The sequence below is a fragment of the Passer domesticus genome, chromosome 5 (assembly GCF_036417665.1).
Source record: "Passer domesticus isolate bPasDom1 chromosome 5, bPasDom1.hap1, whole genome shotgun sequence".
Classification (NCBI taxonomy): Eukaryota; Metazoa; Chordata; class Aves; order Passeriformes; family Passeridae; genus Passer; species Passer domesticus.
In genome coordinates this window covers 74,551,618-74,565,155 of record NC_087478.1, presented here as the reverse complement: position 1 = coordinate 74,565,155, position 13,538 = coordinate 74,551,618, and the positions used below count along the sequence as shown (strand labels likewise).

The window sequence follows — 13,538 nt, the reverse complement described above, 5'->3', positions numbered from 1 at the left end:
TGGGTTTTCCTTGTACTAGTCCCAGTTCAACCCTTGATTTTATTCCTGCTGGAAGGGAAGAACAGACCTGCCATGGCTCCAGGTGTGACTACAGGCTGTCACTGGCCTTGCCTAGCAGGGGAAAAGGACCTCTGTGTCAGGTGGTGGTGAGCTGTTAACTCCTTCCTTTACATCACAGACAAGAAATTCTTTCCCTGCTGAGGGACCAGTAAGTCCTTTGCTCTGCCACACATTAACACGTGTCTTGGTAGTACCCAGTGGTGGAATAATAATAATGTGGTTACAGGCCATCTGAAATGAGGTTGTGGCTGTAGCTGTCCCCATGGGCCACCTCCTCCTGCCTCCTGTGGGAGAGTGTGGGGCTGGTAAAGAGGCTGTGTGTGGTAAGAGAATAGGTATTTAAGGAAATGGGGTTTAAATGAGAACTTAATTACTCACTTTTGGCCTCATATCTGAGCAAGAATAACATAAAACCCTGAAATTAAGCACTAGTTGCATTCCAATACAGGGAAGAATGCCTCCAGTATTTGAAAATAATTCGAAGATAAATAGAATTAATACTTAACATATGAAAGAGACAGCTAATGTTTTGACAGACAAGCCTCCTCCTAAGAGCCAAGAACATGCATTACCTAAAGGAGGAAAATCCTCATTTGTACTGAAGGTTGCCAGGAGTCATAATTAAAGAACAAAATTAGTCGAGGAGAGGATGGAATGAAGACTAAAAAGATTGTTGTTTCTTAGATAACTGTGCAGGTGTTGCTGAAGGAACACACACACATTTCTGTGGGTTATTTTTTTTCCCCTTGATCGTCTCAGTGTCCATCAGAACATTCACTGCAGGTTTCCTTGTATTAAAAATAAAAATAGAAATGTCCTGCTGAGTAAGTTGTTCTGCCATGGGTGGAGATAAGCCTGCTTGCCTTCTTTGTGTATGGCCTTTGATGTCTAATCAGGGGTGAGGTGGGTTTTTTGCTGTTTTAGTGAGTCCATCATTAGTGTTTCTTTCCTTTGCTATCCTCTTGAACAAAGTGTGAGGGTCCTACAACCTTGGATACAACTGCCCTGCTGGCACATTTGATGGAAATTTCCTGGGCTGCTGAAGAGGGGTGGAGGGGTGAAGGGGAAGGGCAGATACCCAGTAGTATGGACCCACCCACAGGCTGTATAATTCTCATTTCTGCAGGAAACCAGCCTGAAATTTTGTAGAGGATTGGACCTGTTTGTAGGAGATTTGTTATTCTGATGTTATTAACACTGGCTTTGGTTACTCAGATGTTCCCAAAGGGCAGGGAAAGGTAGATCACAGCAGTGCCATAGCCAGAGAAATGGTTAACTGGAAAGGAAAATCTGAGACTTTTTTTTTTGTCAGAGAAAAACAGTGTCTCAGATTTATAAAACGAACAGCCTTCTCTACCTCGTATATCTTTCATAGCTGCAAATGTGTAAATCTTTTCTCCCAGAAAGGAATCCAGATGCTTACTTTAGTTTGAGTCAAGATAAAGTGGCCACATTTTGCCTGCCTGGAGCATCTGCAGAAATGCCACTGAGGGTTTTTGGCTTGTTTTGGTGAGAGAATTACAGAAGTCCTCCCATTTTCTCCTCTTTCAAGGTTAGACCAAGAATACATTCAGCAGTCATAAGCTGTGGTGTATTAATAGAAAGATTTTTCTAAAAAATGTCCACTGCTCCTAGAAGGAGATTTATACTATGTAATCCACCATTTCAAAGGCTGAGGTCACCATTGAACATGTCAGCCCACCAGGATATCATAACACATCAATTACATAATCAATAGCACATGTTTCCCCCCTTTCCTTACCAATTAATGGATTTTTGAAGTAGAGAGCTTGGCTTATATTTCTCCAGTCATGTTGGATGGGGAAACCCTTCCAGAAGGAGGGTTCAGAAGGAAAAAAGCTGGTGTTTAAGGTGCTCACATGAATTCTTTGTTCAGCAAGTGCACAGGAGCACCAGCTGTACTTCCACTTCTGCTTCCTGACTTCTGACAATTTTATTAATTCTTCACCAAAATGAATGTATATCCTACCAGAGGCTATTCAATTCTTTAAATTTCATCTCAATTTGTAACATGTTTCCTTGCCAAAAGATTTCTTCTCAAAAAACCATCTTATTATCCTTTACCTCTTCAGTTCTTCTTGCAGATTCTGATTAGAGCATTCTTCTAATTTTGAATGGGATTAGGATGAGATAATGAGTGATTTATATCAATTGACAGGATATTTCCTGCTCTTACCATGATGTTTTTGTATAAATTAGGTATTTCTTTGCAAGATAATGGGCTTTTTTGCCTCACTCAGCTCTTTGCACTAATTTTTCATCCTATTGATTTACTTATTGAAGTAAAGGTATTTGGGACTCAACTGTGAAACTCAGTGTCAATTGTAAGGATAGTCCCATAACAGTGCTTACCAGTAGCTTAGCTTAATTTTTTTTTTTTTTTTGCAAAAACATCCAGAATAGTGCAAGCAATATTTCATGATATTGAAATATTTCACATGACCATGTCACATGAAAACACATTTTTAAATGGGCATAGGGAAGAGAGACAAACAAGCTCATTTTCCTGCTGGTTTTTTTAACTGTTCCAGGCTTGGTTTGTCACCTTCTCTTTCTGCTTAGGATTTCAGGGATATAAAGTTAGTGTTCTTGAATGGAAAAAAAAAATGAAAGAGAAACCAAACTCCCCAAAGCAAACTGTCTCTGTGTTTGTGTTGTGTGGAGGATCTTCCTGAGACCCAGGCTCAACAAGTTTCCCAGAACATCTTTCCCAAGGCAGCCAGAGGCATCAGGGGCATATTTCTCTTGGCTAGCCTTTCTCTGGAGAGATCCCTTGGAGGAAGTCCATGCTCTGGAAGGGTTTGCTCTTAGTGGAGATGAGACTCAGGGAACCAGTTCCTCTCCAGAGGGACAGTCCTGCTCCTTTTGCTTTTTTTGTGGCAATGGTTAACCACTCTTAATGGAAGATCTGCTGTGCAGTGCTTGACAAATGCAGAGGCTGAGCATGTGAGTGGGCATTGCCTCTCTTCTGGGGAGTGACTGGTTGGCAGCAACTTGCCTTTTGTGAGCCAGAAGCTCTTGGAGAGCCCAGAGCTTGGGAAGACAGGCCCCTCATAGTTTGTCCATCGCTTCCCTGCGTCCCCTTATTCAAATGAGACATCTTCCTTCTTTCCACCATGATCCAGGCTCATGGACAAAGCACACAGGTGGAGTTTTCAAACCTAGAAACTCTCCCCTGAGCCTGCACAGACTGAGCTTTCTGGCAAGCTTATGTTGCTGATTTGGGGAGAATCACACAGGGGTGGCAGGAGGTCTGGTATTGGTGGCACAAATGCCATATTCCTTTTCCAGCGTGTGGAGCCGTCACAGAATCCCCCAAACAGCTCTTTCCATACATATAGTCTGTAACAGGGCCAAAATATGTCTTTTCCCCTAGCCTTATGCTGAGAAGCAACTGAACCATTTTGCTGAAGCTTTCCCAAAAACCACTTAGCCTGGGGCAGTCAGCAAGCATGGAAAAAATCCAGCCCAAACAGCTGAAGTCTGGCAAAGTTGAATACAAACTGAAACACATTCTTCTCATGGAAAAGTTTTGGGTGACCTCTGATATGCAGAGTTCCCTACTCCTCCTGTGTAAGACACACAGGCAAAGTGTGCAGCTCACTCTCTGTGCTCCTCCTCTTGGGTCTGTGTGCTCTGAATTGCGAGTTTTGTGTGTAAAAATGTGCACCCTTCTCTATATACCTAGAGCTGCATAGCTCCCTGCTGCACAGAATTCCTGGCTCCAGATCAGTTGCATCACTCCCCTGATGTCATCCTGGCATATAACACCTCCAGCATTCTTCTCTGCCTGGAGAAACACTATAGTTCATGCTGGGTTTTATCTTTTTTAAAATTTTTTTTTAATGTTTTATTTCCCTGATTGGTCACTGCCACTGCAGAAAATCAAAGGCAGCATGACACATTTGTCTCTGTTTTTCATTTTGTTTTGCTACAGAAGTTAAAAAGCTTTGGGAGGACTTTCTCTCAGCACAAGTGAGGAAGCAGCTGTTTACCATGAAAAAAAGCTCATAAATTTGTGCTTCCTGAGCTAGGAAATTACTGCTGCTGCTGCCACCATTACGGTTGCTCTAGACATGTCTTGTGGACTGGGAGATGACACAAGGCTGGAGGACAACACTGGGGTGGGGATGGAAGACCAGGCAAAGTCATGTGGCTCTGACTCACTGGAAGTTATTTTTCAAAACCTTTACTGAGACCTTATGGCCAACAGTCCGTGCCAAGCCCTGTAAGAAATCTACCCTATGTTATACTTTCCTTGAAAGAAGAGTGGAAGGAGCAAATGCTGTGGGAATGTTGGTCAGCAAAGCCTGTGAAACTGGTAACAAGGATGGGAAAAATAAATTTTGCTGTTTCTGCAAATTTGAGAGAGCAAAATCCCTGCAATCCGCTATCAGTGCTGGCACTCAGCTAAAAACTGTGTAGAAGACTGGGCAGGGGAGCTGGGGGCAGGAGGTGCAGGCCTGCACTGGGCATGTGTGGCCTAAAGTTACAGAATCACTGAATATCCTGAGTTGAGAAGGATCCAGAGATCCCCAGGGACCATCCAGTCCAAGCCCTGGCCCTGCACAGACACCCCGACAGTCCCACCCTGTGCATCCCTGAGAGCGTTGTCCAAACGCTCCCGGAGCTCTGGCAGCCTTGGGGCCGTGACCATTCCCTGGGGAGCCTGGGCAGTGCCCACAGCCTCTGGGGGAAGAACCTTTCCCTGATATCCAGTGTGACCCTGCCCTGACCCAGCTGCAGCCATTCCCAGGTCCTGTCCCTGGTCCCAGAGAGCAGAGCTCAGGGCCTGCCCCTCCTGTTCCCCTCAGGAGAAGCTGTGACTGCCATGGCTGCCCTCAGGCTCCTCCAGCTGAACAGACCAAGTGCCCTCAGCTGCTCCTCACACGGCTTCCCCTCAAGGCCCTTCACCATCCTCGTGCCCTCCTTTGGACACTCTCTAATGGCTTTGTGTCTTTCTTACATTGTGGCACCCAAAGCTTCACACAATATTCCAGGTGAGGCTGCCCCAGAGCAGAGCGGGACAATCCCTCTCTGGCCCAGCTGTGCCTGATGTCCCCAGGACAGGGATGTCCCTCCTGGCTCCAGGACACTGCAGCCTCGTGTCCAGCTGGCCATTGACCAGGAGCCCCTGCAGGTCCCTTTCCCTGGCACTGCTTTCCAGCCTCTCATTCCCAGTGTGTCCGTGCACCCAGGGCTGCCCCATCCCAGGCCCAGAACCTGGCCCTGTCCCTTGCTGAACTCCACGGCTGGTGATCGCCCAGCCCCGCCATTTGTGGGGGTCTCTCTGCAGGGCCTCCCGGCCATCGAGGGGGTCGACAGCTCCTCCCAGCTCTGTGTCATCTGTGAACTTGTTCAGGATCCCTTCCAATCCTCCATTCCAAGTAATTTATAAGGATGTTGAACGTGGGTCTCCAAGTGTGTGTGGAACTGTGAAGCCTGTGTCAAGGGCTGTGTAGGCATTTAAGATGTCTCCATGTGTGGTGTTCTGTGAGTGCCTGCACTCAGTGGGGCTCTGTGGCCCTGTGGGGGATGAGGAGGACAGGCATCTGCCACAGTGGTGTGGGACCTGCTCCCAGGGCCAAAGACCTGTTGGCCTTTGGTTGTTCCTGTTGCCTGTAGGTCATTTTTGAGTCCGTGGAAGAATTGTGTTGCTGGACAAGGATTTGAAGGCCAGTCTCACCTGCCCTAGGCTGGTGTTTTGCCTTTAGCCCCTTCTTTGTTCTTTCATATGTGAAGGAAGCTGGGCATGTAAGCACAGATCTCAGTCATGGTCTGGTGTGATCCAGTTTAGTGACTCCACCACTGCCATACCTGTTTGCAGGGGAGCAAAGAGAACCTTTATCTCACTTTTCTTCTGCTCTGCCCTTGTGACCTGGCTCTCCTCAGCAGGTGCTCCCTGCCAGGCTCTGCAGGGGCAGGACGTGCATTTCCCTTCAGTCCAGTGACCCACCTGGTGGGAAAACCACCATTTTCCTCAGGAAATAAGGGAGCAGTACTAGACAGGGACTGCTACAAAAGCATCACTGATGGGCTTGGAATTGCTGTCACTAGAGTAGCACCCAGCAGTAAAGACCACGTGGGCAGTGATGGAGATCAGCCAGGTTTGTGGGAGAACTTTTCTTCCTATACTGCTGAAAGCCCAGTATTTTTGAGTATTAATTTCCTTTCTCACTTTGGTGGGGGCAAGAGGGTGAGTGTTATATATGGAAAAGGAGCATAATAAGGTTACTTTTTCCCCCAGGAGGTCGCAGTGACAAGCCCTTGAAGGACATGGAAGTTAAGTGCATGCCAAGAGAACCCAGGAGACCAGGTCTGGAAAAACCTAACCTGTATTTTTTTTTTTTTCTGGAGAAATGGGAGAATGCAGGAAGAAAAGGCTTTTACATAGGAAGTAACAAATTAGCAGGACCAAAAGATAGTCTGTAGGGAGGGAGGACGCGGGGAGGGGGGTGGCTGGTGCCTTTACAAGCTGCTCTGAACAAGGTGCCGAACTTCCCGGGAAGCTGTTTGGGGTTAGCCAGATTTTGCAGCCTCTGGCTCCGGATTTTGCCCTTTCCCCGTGGGCAGTTCACGCTCTCCCTTATCGTCTGGCCAGTTTACATCGCTGGTTAACTGGGAGAAGTGGTTCCCTCCTTAGCTTGCCCTCCAGAGTGGAAGTGGGAAGCTGGAGCCCTTCCTTTCTTCTCGGGGCTGGGATCCTGGAGCCGTGGCTCGGGCTGAGTCCCTACAACCCTGGATGGAGAAGTAGTCGGGGACAAATGAGGAAGCGGTGGGTTGAGCAAAACCCTTGCGCTATAGAAATCTTTCTTCCAGAAAAGTGGGAAGGGGGTGGGGCAGCAGCCACCCTTGCTGCAGCAGCAGCGAGTTTTCATTGTGATGCAAATCTCTTCATGTAATTTGGGTCACATTCAGGTTCACCCTGTTCTTGTGGCTGGAACTGAAACCAGCACGTCTTCACTTTTGCTCACAGCTCTCAGTGCTCTCCTCTCTCACTCTCACGATCCCAGGGCTTGTTTTGCGACAAGGCTCCTGTACCCCTGGAGAGGTGGCGTTCCACGGGACCTCAGGGAGCCGGGATGCCACCACGCCCCTCTCCCCCTCGCCGTGGCTCTTTGGTGGGATGTGCCCAGGCAAACATGGGCGTGCTCGGATGCTGTGAGGTTTCGGAGAGCGGTTTCGCTCAATCAGAGTCGCTCACACAGCCCTTGCACGGCTGACAGCCCGAGCAGCGCCTGCAAACACAGAGCGCAGCCCCGCAGCACCCGACTGCGATCGCCGGGACACTGCCCTGCACCCCAGCCCGCACGGCTCTGACAACACTGCCTCTGCTTCTGGGAAACCCGATGGACAGATTTCAGCAGGAAATTTACAGCCTTCTTGCACAAAACTTGACTTCTCCTCACCCCCTGCTTGGAGTGAGCCTGTAAATGTTTAAGTCACCTCACTGTTGTCCTGTGTGGGGTCTTTGTTCCTCGCCTCCCCTGCTTATGTTGACCTTCTCTTGCCGCACAGTCGGCATTAAATTCTGGGGCACAGGGCAAAGGCTGGGCTTGGTCACCTCTCCCTGCCCCCCTTGGAAGGGCTGACTTTTGCTGCTGTCTGAGGTGGATTAGAGGGGCTCCCCTCTAGTTCTGGGCCCTGGGCAGTCACCTCAGTTGCTTTCTCCTAAATCTAATTCTGTTCCGCTTTGTCCGGAATATAATGCTCCCTGGAATTCATTTTAAATGCAGAGCAGGGTCAGGGGAGGCTTCAGGGACAGCTCGGGTGCTGTTGGGACAATTGGCTCTTAAGTCATATTGGTTTCCTGAGCCGGCTGTTGGAAAATCACCTCCAGCAAGCTCGGCTCCCTGCAGCTGCTGCTGTCTCTCCTGGTACCCAGGCTCACAAGGTGGGCTCTGTGCACGGCTCCTCCTCCCACCCATGCCAGCTCAGACCTAAAAATCTCTGGTGCCCATCAGTGGAGGGTCCAGCCCTTGGTAATTCTCCATCCTCATCCTATTCCTTGTGCTTTCTGTCCCTCGCTCTGACAGGAACCTGCTGGTGTTCAACCCTCATCGAGCCATTTTGGTACACTGAGTGGAGACTGAGCACGGTGGAAAGGGCACAGATCTCAAAGCCTTGTGTTTCAAAATCACCTCTTGCTTTGAAGGATCTGATCCTGCTTTAGGCTCACACGTCTGTAAGTCAATCTGGTCTCCTTGCACTTTACTGCAGCTGCTTCTGGTGAGAAGTATGGCAGCTGCTCCACACTGCATAAGAGAACACTTTGGCAAAAGAGACCTAATGATTGTGCTTGGCTGCATCTGCAGAGGAAAATTAGGGAGAGGGAATGTGATTATTGGAATTTGGCCAGGACACTGGGATAAAACACCTGCACTTGTGCTGTGACATGATCATTTGCAGTGAAGGAAAGTGTACACAGTCAGTGTTAGGTCACTCTTCTGGATGCACAGTGTCGTGAGGAATGTTCTGCTCCCTCCATCTGTGGGAATGGGGCTTTAATTCTTAGTACATGACAATTGTATGAGCCAACCATTCCCCTTAACATAACTCACAGAAAGAGGTAGTGGTCCTCTCTAATTTAGAGAGACCATGGGGAAGCTGTTGGTTCTTCTGAAATAACTCAGGTTTCCTGGGCTTTGGTTTCATGTATAATTAGAGAAATAAAGGCAAAACCAAAATCTTGGATCTGTACAGCCTGAAACAGTAGGAACAGAGGAATAAGGGGTTCTTAATTAAGAATGTGTCTCTTCAGCCCTACCCCAGCTGAGACCATAAGAGATGAGGGGCTGAGTTTGGGTTTTGAGGTAGTAATACTCAAGATGCTGCTAGTGGACTTGGTGTGGGACAAGCTGGTGCCCTGGTCAACCTGAAACTGAAGTTATGAGAACAGCTTCTTTGTTTTCTCTGTTGATTTGTGTCATCCCTAGCCTGTAAGCAGTCCCAAACCCAAGTGAGGGGAGAATTTTGCTTTGGTGACCATCTTTGACCCTTCACACTTATTTTAATATCCCTTAGATATGAAGATTATATGATCACAGAGGAAAAAAAAAATTGTGTTGTGTTTTGGCAGTGGCTAACGTGAGGGGGTGGTGAAATCTCTAACCTAGCTCATGCATGTGACTCATATCAAAGTACAGATGATAAGTGAATGGAGCTGATACTGATCCCAAATTTGACATCACTTTGATCAGCTTCAGGATTAGCTGTGCCTGACAGAATTCATTCCAGAAGCTGGACTTCTTCTCATGGTGAACAATAGCATCAAATGATCTCTTATTAAGAAAAAAAAAAACAACCCACCAAAAAAAAAAACCACCAAAAAAACCCAAAAAAACCAACAAAAAACCAAAAAAACAGAAAAAGAAAAAAAAAAGGAAGAAAAACTCCAGGCTCTCAGCTTCACAATCAGCTTATTTGGGATGAAACACGGGACTGCAGTGAGAAGGAGCCACTGACTTTCTGACTTTTTCTGGTGGAGGAGGAAGTGCTGTGTTGTTCAGAGAGCATGAGGAGCCTACAGATAGTGGCACTAGCTCTTGGAAACTACTAGGTTTTTTCCCTACCAAATTCAGGAAAATGTAGGGGGATTTCCAAAGATGAGAGTTGTGGCTGTAAAGAATGGGGCCTGCTTGAAACAGTCTCCAAACACAGTGATCCCCAAGAGAAGTTGTGCTGTTTTCTTCCAGCTATTAGTGAGATAACTATTAACCCCAACAAGAAGGTTAAGAGGAAGTCCTTATGATGAAATGTTTATAAACAGGAAAACCCCATGGACTGTCTTCTTAGTACCTAAAGAAAAGCCTCATTCTGCTGGGGGGAGGTGAAAGGCATTCCCTAAACCAGGGAATGAACTTTTCATTCTTCCAGCTCCTGAGACCTTCAAGGGGGCATCAGGCAACCCCTCAGCTGAGGAGTTGGGCTGCAGGATCCCTGTTATGTGTGGGCACATGGCCCCACTGCTCCATGCTATCAGCTCACAAATGGTTGTTTTTATCTTTTTTACCTCTTGGGGGAACCGTGTGTGATGCCCAGAACTTCCCAGAGAGGCAAGAAGGCTGTGTGGTTCCTCCACCTTTGCTTTGAAATGTTGAGCAACAGCAGCTTGGACCTTCAGCATTTCTTGGAAGCTGCTTTCAGTTTCCAGGACTGCTGGTTCTGGCTGATCTGCCACATATCTCCGAGGCACACATCTCCTGTGCTGTGTGTAAATCTGCAGCAACACATCCTAGATTCCTGTAAGCTCAGACATCCCCCTGCCCCCATTCGATTGATAGAAACCCCGAGTTCCTTTTTTAGCTTCCTTTGTTGACCACAACTCACGTCAGCAGTGAAGTCCCGCCTGCCACGCTGCCTGCCAGCGTGTGTGCATATGGTCTGCAGAACATGAATGCACCAAACCACTTCACAGCATTGTTGTTTTCTTTTGCCTGTTTTTTTCATTCTCTCGGTGGAAACTATTAAGGACCGAAAGCCTTTGCTAATAAAATTCACACAGCTGCTGTCGCTGCAGATGAAATCCTGACACCACAATAGGGATTTCGGGCTGTGGCTACCCCCCTTGCAGAGTGCACTGAAAGAGGACAATGCATTTCCAGAGCGTGGAAAGCCCTAGCAAAGACAGGTCACTGTGTGTCTGGCCACCAGACCTGTGAGGCTGTTCTCTGCAATTGCTGCAGGTTTGCCATTTCCCCCCTCACCCCTGCCCTTCCCCCAGGCACAGCGTGGTTTGGTGAAGTCAGATGCCAATTCTGTCCTGAAGGTGCAGGATAATAGAGTTCACCCGGGGCTCACATTTGGCCTGTCAACAGCTGGCCATTTGTCTTCTCAGCTTCCAGTTGTCTGATAATGAGATATTGTAATGAGAGTGCTGACACTACAGTGTGGTTCTGCTAAAGGCCAAAGGCAGGGGGCAAAACGACCTCTGCTATTGCTTTCCCCCTTCTCCTAAACAGAGTTGAAGGTGCTGTTTAAAGGAACCCAGCTAAATTAATTCACAGGTTGAGAGAGGCTCCATTTCAGGAGGAGTGGCCTGCTGCAGAAATAACATTTTATGTTGGATCCAGCCATGCCAGGCTGGGTGGCCTTTGTAGGGTGGCAGACACCAGGCATGGGGCAGGAGTGTTTAAAGGGCAGAAGAAGTTTTCATGTTTCCATGCTTCTGAATTTCCCTCTCTTTTTCAGTACAAGCCAACAATTTTCTATAGGTTTGTGGAGGATAAGCCACATCTGAACCAGTACCATTTGGTGCAAATATAACCTAAATAGCCACAACAGAAAATTGCTTTTATTCTGTCAGACTACTCAAGCCATGAACACATAGACATAAAGTTTCCAAGCCACGGGACTTTCAGTTCTTGTGTGTGATAATTTGTGCCAATTGCAATAGGGGCTGCTTGAGTTGGCTGCTTGTAGTGAGAGTTGGGAATGAAGGAAGGTCTTGATGGGAAAGAGAGCACTGCTGCCCTGTTTAAGGGCCAACAGAGCTTTTACAGAGCCTTCCTGAACTTTGCTTCACTGTGCCTGTTGCCCCAAGTGTGAGATGTATGGCTGAGCCATGAGGCAGGGCTGGATCTATTACTTAGGGAGAAGGGAAGGAAGAGTCTTTTAAACAGTCCTAAATAACTCTAGGAAAAAAACAAATCCCCTCCTCCTCTTCCTCAGGAGTGTTTCCCAATGACTTCAAAATGCTGTCCCTGAGCATTTTGCTGTGTTTGTTAGAAATCACATGTTTACGAAGACTCTCTTGCAAGGGTTAAGGCTCCTGCTCCTGTGGCCCAGGAATGGGATGTGCCAGCTGGGGTCTGTGGGGCTTGATCCTGCAGCTCATGTTCACACAAAGGTCTCAATCTTGCACCTGTGTGGGGGTGCTGTGCAAACCCTTGTCCCATTTGAGCACCATGTGAGCAGAGCCTTGTGCAACGCTCAGCCTTTCACTGGGTGTACGGTGAAGGGGTAAAGGGAAAAGAGGAAAAGAAGTATTCATTGACTTTGGGGGGAATAGGCCTTCTGGCTAGACTGGAGACTACTTGTGAAGGTCATTGCATGAGTGTGAGCTGCTCCTGTCAGTTCCTGTTGCCACCTTCCATCCGTAGTAAAAAACCTCACCATGTAAGCAGCTGTTAGTTGCTTACTTATAAATAAGTTATATATGTTGGCCTGATTCAGTAAAGTTGGCTATTCAAAATTACAGCTCTTCAAAGCTGTTGCCTTCAAGCTTTGCCCCCACCCACTGCTGCTTTTTCCCTGGAGCAATGGTCCATATTTTCTTGTCTTGGTTTCTCTGCTCCACCATCATGCTCCAGCCTGGATGCAGGAGTCTTTCCTCCAGCCTCAGCTGGACCCAGAGCAGGTTGTAGCCCATCCTGCTCATGCCCAAGCCCTGGCAACTCCAGACATTTTGATTCCCACAGGCCAGGTTCTGTTTTCCTGAGAGCAGAGAGTCACTCGGCTCAGAACATCCTAGACCTCATTCTCCTGTTGAAGAAGAGGACAGAAGTTTATTGCTCTTTATTTTGAGCCTTTTAGACACGAGCTTCTGGCCGCTGACAAAGTGTTGTTTGGCTTCGTGCTAATCTGGCAGAGAGCAAGACCCATATCTCTTATTTACAGCTGCACTCCTAATTAGTTAGCAGCAAAAATACATAATAAAATACAGCTTATACTCAGACAAGTCCTGGCTCAAGCCAAGCTGAGACACAGTAAGGTAAAAAAACCCTCAAGACTCTGAGCCACGCTCAAGGTAAATCCCACAAAATACAGAAAATTGCCTCAACCCTGGGAAAAGCAGAAATTTTAAGGTGTTCTCCATGCAGAAAGCAGTGAAAGTAACAAATCAGAGCCAAGACTAGACTAATACTCATAATGTGCACATAATGAAGCCTCTGGATATTGAACAGGCTGGAGCTTGAATCTTTCCCACTGTGGCAACTCCTGCATAAAATATATAGTTGTGATGATGAAGTCAGAGGATGTTTGCTTTTGAAAAATTTACTTTCAGATGAGATGTACAGCTCTTCCCATGTTTAAAAATTAGTGTATATGGTACACCACCTTTGGTTTTACTGTTCTTCTATCTCTTCTGCTGGGAGGGTATAGAGAATGCAGAATGATCCAGATGCCCATGCATTTTAACCTCACACTTGTGTTTTGCATGGAGGCTGACAGTAGGTCTGTGCTGGTAACATCCCAGACTTGTCCTATGGCTAAAGATGTGCAATACCCACAGCCCAGGGCTGGGAGGATTCCTACCTTTTTCTACTAAATCAGCTTTCTCCCATCTTGCTTGCTGTGACTTGGCTTTCAGGACATGCCAGACCTTGTTTTTGCCAACATGTAGTGTCCTCTCGGGCTTTATCCTACAGCCTCCCTGGGAGGGTGTTCATGGAGGCTGTCAGAGAGCCCTCCTGCCTCCACAGACTTGGAGCTGTCTCTTCCTGGTGGATGTGGCG

At 47.4% G+C, this 13,538-nt stretch overlaps 1 long non-coding RNA gene across 14 annotated transcripts in view; it reads left to right on the top strand.

The window, feature by feature from the left end:
- The first annotated feature begins 5,107 nt into the window (after positions 1 to 5,107).
- LOC135300990 (uncharacterized) overlaps positions 5,108 to 13,538 on the top strand; it is a 51,811-nt gene continuing 43,380 nt past the window's right edge. For 3 of the 14 annotated variants that reach the window (XR_010362742.1, XR_010362736.1, XR_010362737.1), the window contains exons 1-2: positions 5,108 to 5,468; positions 6,329 to 6,397. This is a non-coding gene — a long non-coding RNA (uncharacterized LOC135300990). The other 11 variants (XR_010362739.1, XR_010362740.1, XR_010362732.1 and 8 more) reach the window with 7 other exon arrangements.